Source organism: Prionailurus bengalensis, chromosome B1 (genome assembly GCF_016509475.1).
Source record: "Prionailurus bengalensis isolate Pbe53 chromosome B1, Fcat_Pben_1.1_paternal_pri, whole genome shotgun sequence".
Taxonomy (NCBI): Eukaryota; Metazoa; Chordata; class Mammalia; order Carnivora; family Felidae; genus Prionailurus; species Prionailurus bengalensis.
Genome location: NC_057344.1, coordinates 119,853,134 through 119,866,320, shown reverse-complemented (window position 1 = coordinate 119,866,320; position 13,187 = coordinate 119,853,134). Strand labels below are relative to the sequence as shown.

The window sequence follows — 13,187 nt, the reverse complement described above, 5'->3', positions numbered from 1 at the left end:
CCCTACTGCTATTTCTAAACATTATTATTAAAAAATTTTTTAAAAATGTTTATTTATTTTTGAGAGAGAGAGAGACAGACAGAGCATGAGCGGGAGAGGGGCAGAGAGAGAGGGAGACACAGAATCCGAAGCAGGCTCCAGGCTCCGAGCTGTCAGCACAGAGCCTGATGTGGGCCTCGAACTCATGAACTGAGAGATCACGACCTGAGCCAAAGTCGGACACTCAACTGACTGAGCCACTCAGGTGCCCCACTAAACATTAATTTTAAAAACCTTGCTGCTTTGAAGCTTGTGTAATTTGACAACACCACCTTCTCTCTCTTCTAATCTCTGTAATTTACTGACCTCATCTTGGTCCCTTCCCATTATTCACCAAAAGCATGAGCACCTCAAATTTGTAATGCTTGTGAGTCTTAAACATACACTTGGATAATTCAGCTACTACCTTGGTTCCTCAGTTCTTTACTTCCTTTCCAATAAAGGAAAGGCCATACTAGACCCTTCCATAATCTGAAATGTTCTATAATCAATAATCACTAATTCAAACATCTACTTCTAAAAATATTACCTTATCTTCTTTCAGTTTGCTTGTTCAATTGCATTTGCTTCATCCCTACCAATTAATCTTTAACATCAGGATGTACCAAACCCAACATATACATTCTGTCAACTCATTTTCCCCAACGACTATTCCAAACCTTTTCCACTCTTCTCAAACCATAGATCCTCCACATATTCCCCTTAATTCTCAGTAGACAACCTTACCTCCAATTTCCATATATAAATCTAGCTTCCTCTCTTCTTAAAGGAAGTCTCCCTCCTCCTAAGGCAATCAGAGCATGTGCATTTTAGATTATATTCCTTCCTATATTCTCAAGAATTTTATACTATCAATGATCCTTCTCTGCCTGTACCAACAATCCCTCCCCTTGTACTTCCTTTTAACCAGATCCTTCCCAATGACTTTTAAATGAGTTCATCTTAATAAAAGTTTCCCAGAAACCCATCTGCCCATTTAGTTACTGTCCCGTCTGTCTCTGTTCCTTTACCAATAAACTTTTTGGAGAGTCAGCAGTTCTCAGTCTTTTTTTCTCCATGAACTACTCACCCCTCATTGTTCTCTAGTTGAAGATTCTACTCCTTTCACTCCAAAAAAACAGTTCTAGCAAAAATCATTAGTAATCTCCAAGTGACCACATGACATGATAAAACACTCTTCTTTTGGTTCTTGTTAAACCACTCTCTTATATCCCCCCTCCCCGCCCCCATACCTTTCTTCTTATTCCTTCCCTGTCTCCTTTACAGGATCATCCTCAATTGCTAAAAGTTGGGAATCCTGAAGTTTCTGTCTCTCAATCCTCTACCAGTTCACTGGCTTTAGGATATAGATAAAAATATTTAACACGATTGTCTTAGTTCAGATTACCACAACAAAGCACCACAGACTGGGTGGCTTTTAAATAACAGAAATTTATTCCTCACAATTCTGGAGGTTGCACATCCAAAATCAGGGTCTGAGCAAGTAGGGTGGAAAGTCTTCTTCCAGGTAACAGACTGCCAACTTCTGTTATATCCTCCCATGGCAAAACGTGAGGCAGAGAGCTCCCTGGGGTTGTTTTCACAAGGGTATTAATCCCTTTATAAGGAATCTACTTTCATGGAACTTCCAAAGGTCCCATCTCCTCATACTATCACATTGAGGGTTAAGATTTCAATATATGGGCACATCTGGCTGGCTCAGTTGGTTAAGCATCCAATTTTTGATTTTGGCTCAGTTCATGACCTCATGGTTCGTAAGATCAAGCCTTGATTAGGGCTCTGTGCTCACAGCAAGGAACCTGCTTGGGATTCTCCCTCTCCCTCTTTCTGTCCCTACCCTGCTCACATGCTCTCTCTCTCCAAAAATAAATAAACTTTAAAAAAGTTTCAATATATGAATTTGGGGAGAGACACATTCAGTCCATTGCAATGACCTATAGGATTCTGCACAATGTGGTCCCTGGCTCCCTCTCTAGCCTAATTCATACCATTGCCCATCCATTTTTCCCCCACTCTTAGCCACTCTGTTTTTTTCAGTTCCCTGAAATTTCTAGGTTCCTTCTGTAGGGCCTTAACACTTACTTTTCTCTCTAATTTGAAACACTCTCTACCACCAATCTCCCTTTCATTTGGTTAACTCCTTTTCATCCTTCAGCTCAAGGAACACATCCTCAGAGAAATATTTATGATATCACCTCTGCCCCTAGCTAAGTCAGGTCCAGTTATTATATGCTCTTACAGTATCTTGATCATTTTCTTCAGAACATTTATCTCAGTTTGTAATTGTGTATCCATTAGTGATTGTTTAATGTGTTAGCCTCATTAGGCTATAGACTCCATAATAGTGCCCATTTTATTTTTCAATTTTCTGTTCATTTTATTTTTCAATCTCCTTATCCCATTCTGTTCCTCAGATAAGATAGTTTCTATTTATCTATCAAGTTCACTGATTTTCCCTCATTCATTTCCATTCTGCTGTTGAGTCTATCCAGTTAATTTTTATTTCAGATACTGTATTTTTTAGTTTGAAACTTTTTGTTTCTTTAGTTTCTATTTTTCTGCTATTAATGTGTATCTTCCCATTCATTACAATCATAGTTTACCACAACGAAACAGTTATAATAATAGCTGCTTTAACCTCTGTCTGATAATTCCAATATCTGTGTCATTTTGGATTGGCATCTATTGATTTTCTTTTCTCGTAAGACATTCATTTCCTAGTTCTTCATATGTCAAGTACTTTTGGAGTATATCCTTGACATTTTGCTGTGTAGACTCTGGGTCCTGTTAAAATCCTATGAAAAATATTTAAATTTGTTTGTCTCAGTAGGTAATCAACTTGTTTCGGTGCAGATCATAAGCTCTCTCTTACTTTCTGTGGGCACTGGTTCCAATCTCATTTGTTTTCAAAGCCTTTGCTTTGCGGTTTTTGGTGTGTTTCAGCATGAATCACTCAGGGGTTATTCTGTGACTTGGGCAGTGTTTTTTCCCTCCATATTTATTTTAAATTAAAAATTCTTTATCTTACTTTAGTTCTTAAAGCCCTTGCAATGCTGCTTTAGGCCTGTCTCCTGCATGCACAGCTGGAGGTGACCCAAGGCATCTTGTTGCGTTCATATACAGAACTAAGGAACCTCATTCTCCAGCTTTTCCCTCTCCTAAATCTGTACCCTGCTATATCTCTCAAAGTCTCTTTTCCTGGTTTCTCTGGTCAGAAGATGGGTTTTTTTCCTCTGAGTTATAGCTGCCCATAATGTCATAAATAGGGCCTGCCCTTGGGAAAAAAACCACAAAAGGAAAACAACAACAACAACAAGGATTCTTCACATTCTCTTCAAATGATAGAGTCCGTTTTCCCAGATCTTCAGGCCATAAAAATAGGTTTCCTATTGTACTTTTAACCTTCTGTGCTGTCCTTGCATGGTTTTATCACTGAAGCCTGTCTTCAGGTCAAAGCTGCAAGAGCAAAAGAAATTCACCGTGTGGTTTTGACTCTCCACAATCCACCTCCTTTTGTTTACTTTTCGATCTCAGGTAGTTGCTCTTCACATTTTGTCCAGAGTTTTTTTATTGTGAGCAGTAAAAAAAAGAGGTTGCTGTAGACCTATTACATCTTGGAGGGAACTGGAAGGCTATATGCTCCACAAGAGAGAGGGACAATATCTGGTTTTACCCTTGATCTACATAGTGCCTACCACATGGTAGGCCCTCAAGAAATATGTGTGCAATAAATACTGAGTGAACTGAGAATTTTAAATGCCAGATATTCAAAATGACAACAAAACCAAAAATATTTCTGCGTGTTAACAAAAAAAGGCATCTTTTGTAGAAGAGTAAGATGTCCAACACCAAGAATAGGCTTTACAAATATGTTATGAAAAAGGAAGCAAATTATAGAATGACAAAGATCCTTAATGATTATGCTGCAAAGACAGGCAGGAAATCAACAGGACAACTTAGTAAAAGGTTCTGTTCCTATAGAAAAAGACTAAAGAGTAGAAGTTTTGAAGAACTAGGTAGGACCTGGCTAGGATAGATTTTTGATACAAAAATGAAGGAAGGTAAGGAAGAAAATCCAGATACTCAAGTAATATAGGGATCAGAAGCAGGCTAGGCAGGGTATTTAACCCTTAGCTCTCTCCCTATTGCCCTCTTCTTTTTTTTTTTTTTTTTTTTTTGACACTGTGCTTATCTCCTTTCCTCTTTGATCTAGATATCTCCTTCTATTTTCCTTTGGACTTCTTGCTTCCCCTAGGACCTCTTTATCTATTACATAATCAAATTTTCAAAAGTTGATTTCCTTAATATAATACAAATTTTATAATTTAAAATGTAGTTCTCCTAATAACATTCTTAGGAGTCAATTTCTTGACAGAAAAAATCTGGTCAACAGCTCTGTGCAATTATGTGAAATAAATTTGATATAAGCAAAAGCCTACCTGTATAAATCAGAAGTAATTGTAATCCAGGTGTCTAAGGATTACAGTGACTGTATTCTGGCACGAGTCCTCTCATTATACGTCTGGATAGCTGGCATAATGGAAAGAATGAGGGCTTTGAAATCAGAAATACACTAGTTGTACGATCTTGGGGAAATTATAGTATCTTGTCATCTTTTAATGAGCATAGTACTATCTACTTTTCTTACTTTACACTTACAGCTAGAGAAAGCAGAATAAAATTTGAGACAAGTCCATAAAATTTGATTTTACTAGACATCAGGGCATGCTTTTTGTACACTAACAAACCGAAGACTTCAAAGTAGTTTATATTTTAGTATCTTATATTTATGATCACCTCAATATCTTTTTAAACTTTTAGGCTATTATTTATTTCAATAAGGTTCTTAAAAATCTCATTTGGAATAAGGCAGAAATAAATAAATATGTACCACATATCTTGCTATCATAGGGATAAAGTAAGATATTTGTATAGTTCATAACAAAAGCTATGGTAATCAATTAATAATTTTTATTATAAATAGGAACTGTTGTCATGTTGCTAAACTTTGCTTTTAAAGTAGTGGAAAATTTGGGGTGCCTGGGTTTCTCAGTTGGTTAAGTGTCTGACTCTTGATTTTGGCTCAGGTCATGATCTCACTTTCTGAGTTCAAGCTCTGCATTGGGTTCTGTACTGACAGTGCAGAGACTGCTTAGGATTCTCTCTCTCCTTCTCTTTCTGCCCCTTCCCACTCATGTGCTCTCTCTCTCTCTCTCACTATCTCAAAGTAAATAAATAAACTTAAAAACACACACACACACACAAATTAAAAAAAAAAGAGCAGTGGAAAATTTTGATGGATTTAGAGGTTCTAGTTTTATTAGAATGTTTCTTTGACTGTAAATATTAGTAACAGAAACAGTGTTGTATTATAGAATTGGGAATTCTAAGCTTCCTGCTTTTAATCTGCCACATAGCATTGAGTAAATTTCTTGTCACTTCATCTCCCTGTACCTCATTTTCAAATTTATAAAATGAGGTAGAGACGAAAGATGTTAGATGATCTAAGGTCTTTATCAATTTTCTTTTTTGCTTTCTATTCTCTTATGGACCTACTAAGAAACGGTGTGAAAGAATACCAACACATGTTGCTTGGGAATTACACATCTTATATAAATATCATGTATGTATGTGTGTGTGTATGTATGTATATCACATAACAGAAATTAATTGTCTTTCTCTGGTGTGTGATCTTGTTACTATACACTGTTCTTTGGGTTCATCATTTTGAAGCAATGTTGTGCAATGGCGACATCTAGTGAATATATCATATATCATTCAGCAAAATTTATGGCCAAAGAATAGTCCTTAAATATGGATAATTCACACGGTGGTTTAGCTACATACTTTAAAATCATTTCTCATCTCTCTCCCCAGAAGATTTAAGAAATAACAATTAAGTTTGATAGTAGTGTTAAAATTGGATACATAACTGGAATTTCTTTCAAAAATCAGAATACTTACAGAGGTAAGTATAAACTATTCTAAGTGAGATTGCAACTTGTTTCCTTCCATTGAAAGCAGAGCTGGGATTTGAATTCATGTGTGTTTCAATATGTAGTCCATGCTCCGAGCCACTATGCATTACTGACATATAATGGTCATTTAATGTGTATTTATTACATGAATGTTTGGTAAAACATAAGCATCATTATCTGCTTATATGTATTGCTTTAGGATCTTTGGAACTTGTGTTGTCCTTCATACAAAGAAGTCTTTGTGACTGTACATCAAAGACCATTAAGTAAAAACTATAATATAAGCCTTTCCAAACAGATGAATTTGAAAGCTATATCCACAAGGAGAATATTCTTTATACAGAGCATTCAAATTAGATCAGGGTTTTTTTGCTTGGCTTTTTTTTTTTTTTTAAAGATAATGACTAGCTGGAATATTATTTAATCAGGACAATACAAATCTGGGCTAAACTAGTACTCCAATTCAAATTGACTTTGCCACTGTTAAAATTCCTATGGGAGTTAGTGTTTGTTCTCAGTAATCAGATGTTATCTTGAATTTTTATTCTCTTCAGATGCCTAGATCTTGTTTCCACAATAAAATAGTAAGGTATTCCAGGGTTCAGAGCATGATTTATATCCTTAACTTTTTGTTAGCCCCACTACAATGGTTTTTCTCACCAAATAATAAAGTTACCAACAACTTACCCAGAATCCATGGTTTTCCACAAAATGGCATCAAACCATCATGGCTTTCTCTCTAGTCCTCTTGACCCTACATTTCAGTCATACTGAACTACTAATTGTTCTCCCGTGCATTTTTGTTTTCTTTGCTTGGAATACCTTCCCACTGCATTTCTTCTTTGTAAATGATACCTATTGCTTAAGGGTCATTCCAATAGAACTTCCTGCAAGGTACAGCACAAAACTAGAAGTCACCTTCCCTTTTTGAATTCTTACATCACTTTGTCACTTGTTCTACCTTCATTCTCTCTCTCTGGTTGTCCTTGGTCTTCTTTTCATCTACCCATCCTTTGAAAGTTGGGGTTCCTTAGCATTCTTCCCTATGCCCTCTTCTCACTCTATATACATTTCTTAAGAGACTTCTTTTACTCTCATGGCTCCAATTATGACCAATATGCTGATGAGTCTGGCCTAGAGAAGCTCTGTTGAGATTCTAAGTAGTGTATTTAACAACTTATTGGATATCTCTACTTCATGGTCTTTATAAGCATCTTAATCTCAATATATGTACAACTGAACTCAAGAGCTTCCCCCACTAAATCTATTCCTTCTTCAGAGAATTTCCTATCTCAGAGAATGAAACCACCATCCACCTACTTGCTGAAATTAGAAACTGAGGACTCATTCCTTCTCTTTCCCTACTGACATTCAGTGAGTTACTAAATCATGTTAATACAAGCTCCTAAATAATTGAAAATTTTGTCCACTTTCTCTCAGTATAAATTGCCACTGTGCCAGCCCAGGCCATAAGCACTTTTCCACATATGCCCTGTAACGGCCTTCCAACTGTTCTCCCCACGTCCAGTCTTGGTCCTCTGCTTGTAATCTCCACAATGCAGCATAAACTAAAATGTAGCATGATTACGGCAACTTCCTGCCTAACATTCCTCAATGGCTTCCCATAGAAGAAAAAAGTCCAAGCTCCTTAAACTCATCTTACAGAGCTCCCTTTAATAAGGGCTAACCTTGTCCCTGTCTATCTCCTCCTTTTTTAAACTTCAGCCATGCTATTTTAGTTCTTAAAACTTGCCAAGCCTCATATCTCTGAGACTATACATTCTGTATGCTGTCTTCCAACCCTAAACCCCTGTTTTTTGCACAACTAACTCTGTATCAGTTTAGAAGTTCTTCATTTAGAAGTTCCTCTAGGATGCATCCTTATCATAGCATCCATCCCTTATCACAGCCTGTATCCCACTATTATAATTACTGGTTTAACTCTCATCATTTTTTATTTGACAAATATTCAGCAAGAGCCCACCATATAACTGGTACTGTATTCATTTTCCTTTGTATATAAAATTTAGTCAATACCGGGTATTGTGGAAGCAATTATTGATTTAACTATTTTAATTATAATTATAAATACTGGTTTAACTATTATAATTATATTATTATATTATATTTATAATTACTGGTTTAACTATCATCATGCTTTTATTTGACAAATATTCAGCAAGAGCCCATCATATAACTGGTACTGTATTCATTTTCCTTTGTATATAGAATTTAGTCAATATAGGGTATTGTGGAAGCATATATAATATGTTGGAAAGGGCCCAAGAAATGCTACTTGGTGACTTGCATTTCCATCCATTTCCCTACTGGATTAAATCAGTGCTGATTTTGTAATCACTTCTGAGTTCTCTACCTAACACAGTAGATGGCAGGTAATTATCTAATCTCATTAACTGCTGAATTTTAAACACAAACAAAAAGTTTTTAAACTGTAAAAGGCCTCTAGCCAGCCATTACTTTCTACCTAGCAGAGTTTTTTGTTTTTTGGATATTACTTTGGATATAATAGAGGGTAAAAAGCAAAGAAACAAACCACTATAGTAAAAAAAAAAAACAAAAAAAACCCCCAAAAACCCAAAAAGCAAACAAAAAACAACCATGGGATTTTGTCAGAACACTGTGGTTAATAATTCTGCCACTTACTCGGTATGTGGCCTTGGTCAAGACCCTTAACCTCTTTGAGCCTCAGTTTCCTCATCTGAAAAAGGTAGTTATAAAATCAAATGAGATACAAGAAAATAAAAACATAGCACAAAATGTAAAAGGCTACCCCAGTGCTATTATTATCATTATTATTATTATTAGTGTGAATACAGATCAATCAGGTTTCCCTATTACTGGTCATCCCAGCTCTACAGGCAACAGGATTTCCAAATTTTATCCTTCATCTTTACTTTGCCACTTAAGAGGTAGGCTTTTGTAATTTAATAAACATATATTGATGGAAGTGGTTAAAAAAAAAACTCACAAAGAAAACAAGCCAAAAAATTAAATATTAAAGGAATAAGAGAGACAAAAGCAGCAGCCTATCTAGAATCTGGATATATGGATCAAAAAATAAATCAGATCACAATTTTTTTTTTTTAATTTTTTTATGTCAACTGGAAGGATAGGTGGCACAAAAGAGTAATGCTATGAGCTATTTTTCAGGAAAACTGTAACCTACTGAGTGGGCAGTCAGGATATGTGGGTTGAAGATCTCACTTAGCCACTAGAATATCCAGGTAAGCCAACCCTTATGGTCTTATGGCTCCTTGATCTCCTTGGTTCCTATGATCTTTTCCTCCACCCTATCTCAGCTACCCACTTACAAGGCTACAAATCTCAAATGGGCACTTGATCCTGCCTAGCTATGCTACTATGCTTCTGTAGTATTGCTATAGATGAATATTTGTGTCCCCTCACAACTCATATGTTGAAATCCTATCCTCCAATGTGATGGTATGAGGAGGTAGGGGGTCTTTGGTAGATGATTATGTCATGAGAACAGAAACCTTAGGAATGGGATTAGTGCTCTTAATAACAGTTCTTGGGAGCTCTCTAATCCCTTTTGACTTTCTATGAATCAGAAATAGGGCTCTCACCAGACACTGAATCTTCCAGCACCTTGATCTCAGACTTCCCAGCCTCTACAACTATGAAAAATAAAATTGCTTATAAGCCACCTAGTCTATGCTATTTTGTTACAGCAGCCCAAACAGACTAAGACAAATGACTTTCTTCCATTCTCTAAAATGACTATTTTATGCCTTCTCTTCCTACCCAAACATTCTTTCTTCTCTCTCCTTACTGATCTTGCGTCAGACTTTCTATTTTATTGAGAAAAAGAGAATCACTATCAGGCAGAAACTCTTTCCTGAGATCACTAAATCTACTCATTTATCTGCATCTCTACCTATACTCACTGCCTTTCTTCTTATTACTACAAATTTTATGTTCATGTTCCTGAGCCAACACTGCTACATATTCCCTGGATCCCATTCCCTCTTGTTTTCTCAAAGACTTCACTCCTAAAATATACACATTCTCTCATACACTATAATTTTTTTCTTCTTTGCTGAATAATTCCCATTAGCCTAGAAACATACTTAAGTATCCTTATCTTTGAGAATTCTACTTTGACTCCACATACTCCTCTATTATCTACATTTCTCAGCTCTTCTTCCTGAAGTATCTTGAGATGTCTATAGTGGTGTATCTATTCTTCACATTACATTTTCTCTTCATTGTCCCTGTCAAGACACATAACCACTACATGTTGCCAAAATCCAATGATCAGATATCTTTATTTGACTTTTCAACGTGTTTCAATAGCACTGGCGTGCTTCGTTGTCTTGACTTTTAAGTCACCGCACTCTTTGGATTTTCTTCCTACTTCACTGGCTACTCCTTACCCAATTCCTTTGTTTGCTTCTTTTCTTCTGCTTTACCTCCAGTCATTGGAATCCTCTCTATGAATACACTTTATCCAGATAGTTTTTTCTACATGCTGATGTTCCTCAATTTTGTATCTTTGGTTCCTTACACAGAACTCAAGACACCAGATTTACTTTAGATTTCTAATAAGCATAGATCAAAATTTAGGTGAATAAAATAAAAACAACCTCTTCTCAATGCACATCAACACACACACACGCATACACATGTACTTTTTCTTCTTTAGTCTTTTTCATTTGGTAAATGTCACAACCATCCACTCAAATTCAAGACAAAAACCTAGGAGATTCTCTTTTTTTTCTCACCCCCTACATTCATAACATCACCAAATCTGTAGGTTCTGCCCCAAATATACCTTATATCCATCCACTTCTATACTACTTTAGCCCAAACTATTGTCATTCCTTCCTGGATCACAATCATCTTCTGCTACTAATCTTGTCACCAACCCTATGATCGATTAACCACATAACAGGCAGAACACATCTGTTTTCAATGAAAATCAGATTATATTACTCCCTTCCAGGAGAACTTCCTGCTGGTTTATCATCAGGCTTTAAATGAATTCCAAACTTATTCTATGGGTAGATCCTCATGACCTATTCAAAGCCCTGTATGATTTGGCCCCTACCTATCTCTTCAAGGTCAAGTTGTACCACTTAATCCACATTGAAGCTAGAGCAGTCTTTATGGTGTTCCTTGAAAGAGTCAAGCTCTTTCCTACTGTAGGATTTTTGCATTTGGAATTCCATTTAACTGCAATGCTTTGATCCTACTATTTCTGTGGTTGTTTTTGTTTTTTTTTTTAGATCACTGGGGTGTTAGCACACGTCAGGTCTTCAGAGAGCCCTTCCTTAACCAATCAATCTAAGACAACCTCTTCCCCAGTCTCTCTCACTTCATACTGTTTTACTTCTTGACTACACTTAACATTATCCAAAATTTCCTCATTCATATCTTGCTGCTTTGCTCACTAAATCTTAAGTTCCATGAGAATAGGAATCTTGCCAGTCTTTCTTACCATTGTATTCAGAATAACTGGCAAAACAGATTTCCTAGAGATATTTAATGAATGCCTGTTCCTGAGTGAATCACTCACTCTATCTGATCTCTCACATTTGCAGACTTGCTAGTGCTAGACTTAGCTCTGGGTCCAAGGAATACAAAAACGAATAAGGCATGGCTCCTTGAGGATCTCATCCATTCGTCTCTTCAACAAATATTTACTGAATGTGTATTATACTAAGCTCCAGGTACTATTAAATCTGTTTAGTGAAAATATGAAAATAATGTACAACATGAGATGTACCATAAACATGTTACTTTAGATGGTACTATTATTGCACTTGCCTCTTCCCTCTTGTTAGGTAACGGGCAGGAGCTCATGACAAGAGACAGCCAACTGATAAAAATGGCTAATATACATTTTGGTATTCACAGAAGGCAATAAATATGAATGCGCTCTTCATAGGCACATAGTGACTAAACCCTTTGGGGTCATGAATTCTGTAGCTGAGATAGTAACAAGTGTTAACTTTCCACACTGCTCTTGCACAAATTACAATTTTATTTATGCTTATGGAGAATTAGGGAATACCCACGTCAATTGCTCCTCTCGATCTAATTTTTCAGGGACCTGGTATGGGCCTGCAGAGCTCTTGTAACTCCTGAATGCTGTATACTGGACACATGGTACCTGTACAACAGTTGCTCTTAGTCTCTTTAAAAGCATTGAGCTAAAGGGCTTGTCCAGTGTAATAAAGCCAACAGAAACAGGCTGGGGAGGGGGAACTGAGAGGTGGGTTGGTTAGGGAGGAAAGCGTTCCCAGGATAAGCTACCAATCCTGGAACACACGTCCGGTCACAGGAGCACGTTAAAGTTCATTTGCACATATTCACCCTTTGGACAACAGTCTACCCTTAATAAAACTAATTTTGCAGTCAGTCTTGACTGACAGATCTTTTTTCTTACTTGCGAGTTATCTGTAAAATGAGAGGAACAGAGAAGGAAGGGAGAGAATAAAGAAGACAGCGATGTGTGATGAGGGAGTAAAGAAACGAGTCGGGGGAGGAGAGAAAAAAGGTGTGTGGCTGTTTCCCCAGCTTCTGACAAAGGAGCCCACGTCTGCTCCTGAAGCGGGAGGAAAGGAGCTCCACGGGCCTACAGGAAGGGAAGGACCGCGCGGGATGAGGGGCCAGTGCCCAAGGACCTGGAAAGGGTGAGAGTTGAGAAAAATGGACCGTACCTACAATTCCTTCAGCATCCCTCGCTACCCCGGGAGCGGTCCTGGCGCCCAGCAACTGCCGCGTAGACCACGCGCCACTCTGGGGGAAAAGCCGCCAAGGCCTGAACTCCGCGCGGGTGCTGGGGCCAGACTAATGGCCGCCGGCTCAGCCAAGGGCAGCGGGGCGGGGTCTGGGTGGGGTCTGGGCGGGGCTGGCAGCAGCAGGGCGGGGCTAATGGAGGCCCCGCGTTTAAGCGGCCTGCCCGCTGCTCTGGCCTGCGGAGGCTAGGGTTTGGGGGTTCCCGGGACGGCGTGGTGTGCTTTCAGTCTATTCGACCCTTTCCTTCCCACGTCTCTTGTGAATGGTGACTTATTGCGTTGTCAAAGTCCAGGTATAGAGTTGACATCACAGGGTCCTTAAGCCAAAAAGCAGCGCCAGGGGCTGCACGTGTCAGAAATGACCTGTCAACTCACATCAGTGTCCCCT

At 37.8% G+C, this 13,187-nt stretch overlaps 1 protein-coding gene across 2 annotated transcripts in view; it reads right to left on the bottom strand.

Moving 5' to 3' along the window:
• The window catches only part of SLC9B1 (solute carrier family 9 member B1), a 75,516-nt gene extending 62,667 nt beyond the window's left edge, over positions 1-12,849 (bottom strand). For both annotated transcript variants that reach the window (XM_043571474.1, XM_043571483.1), the window contains exons 1-2: positions 12,722-12,849; positions 4,479-4,569 (exon numbers count right to left, since the gene is read on the bottom strand). The gene's annotated coding sequence lies outside the window, so the exon portion shown is untranslated. The remainder of the gene's footprint in view (positions 1-4,478; positions 4,570-12,721) is intronic.
• Between the last annotated feature and the right edge of the window lie 338 nt (positions 12,850-13,187).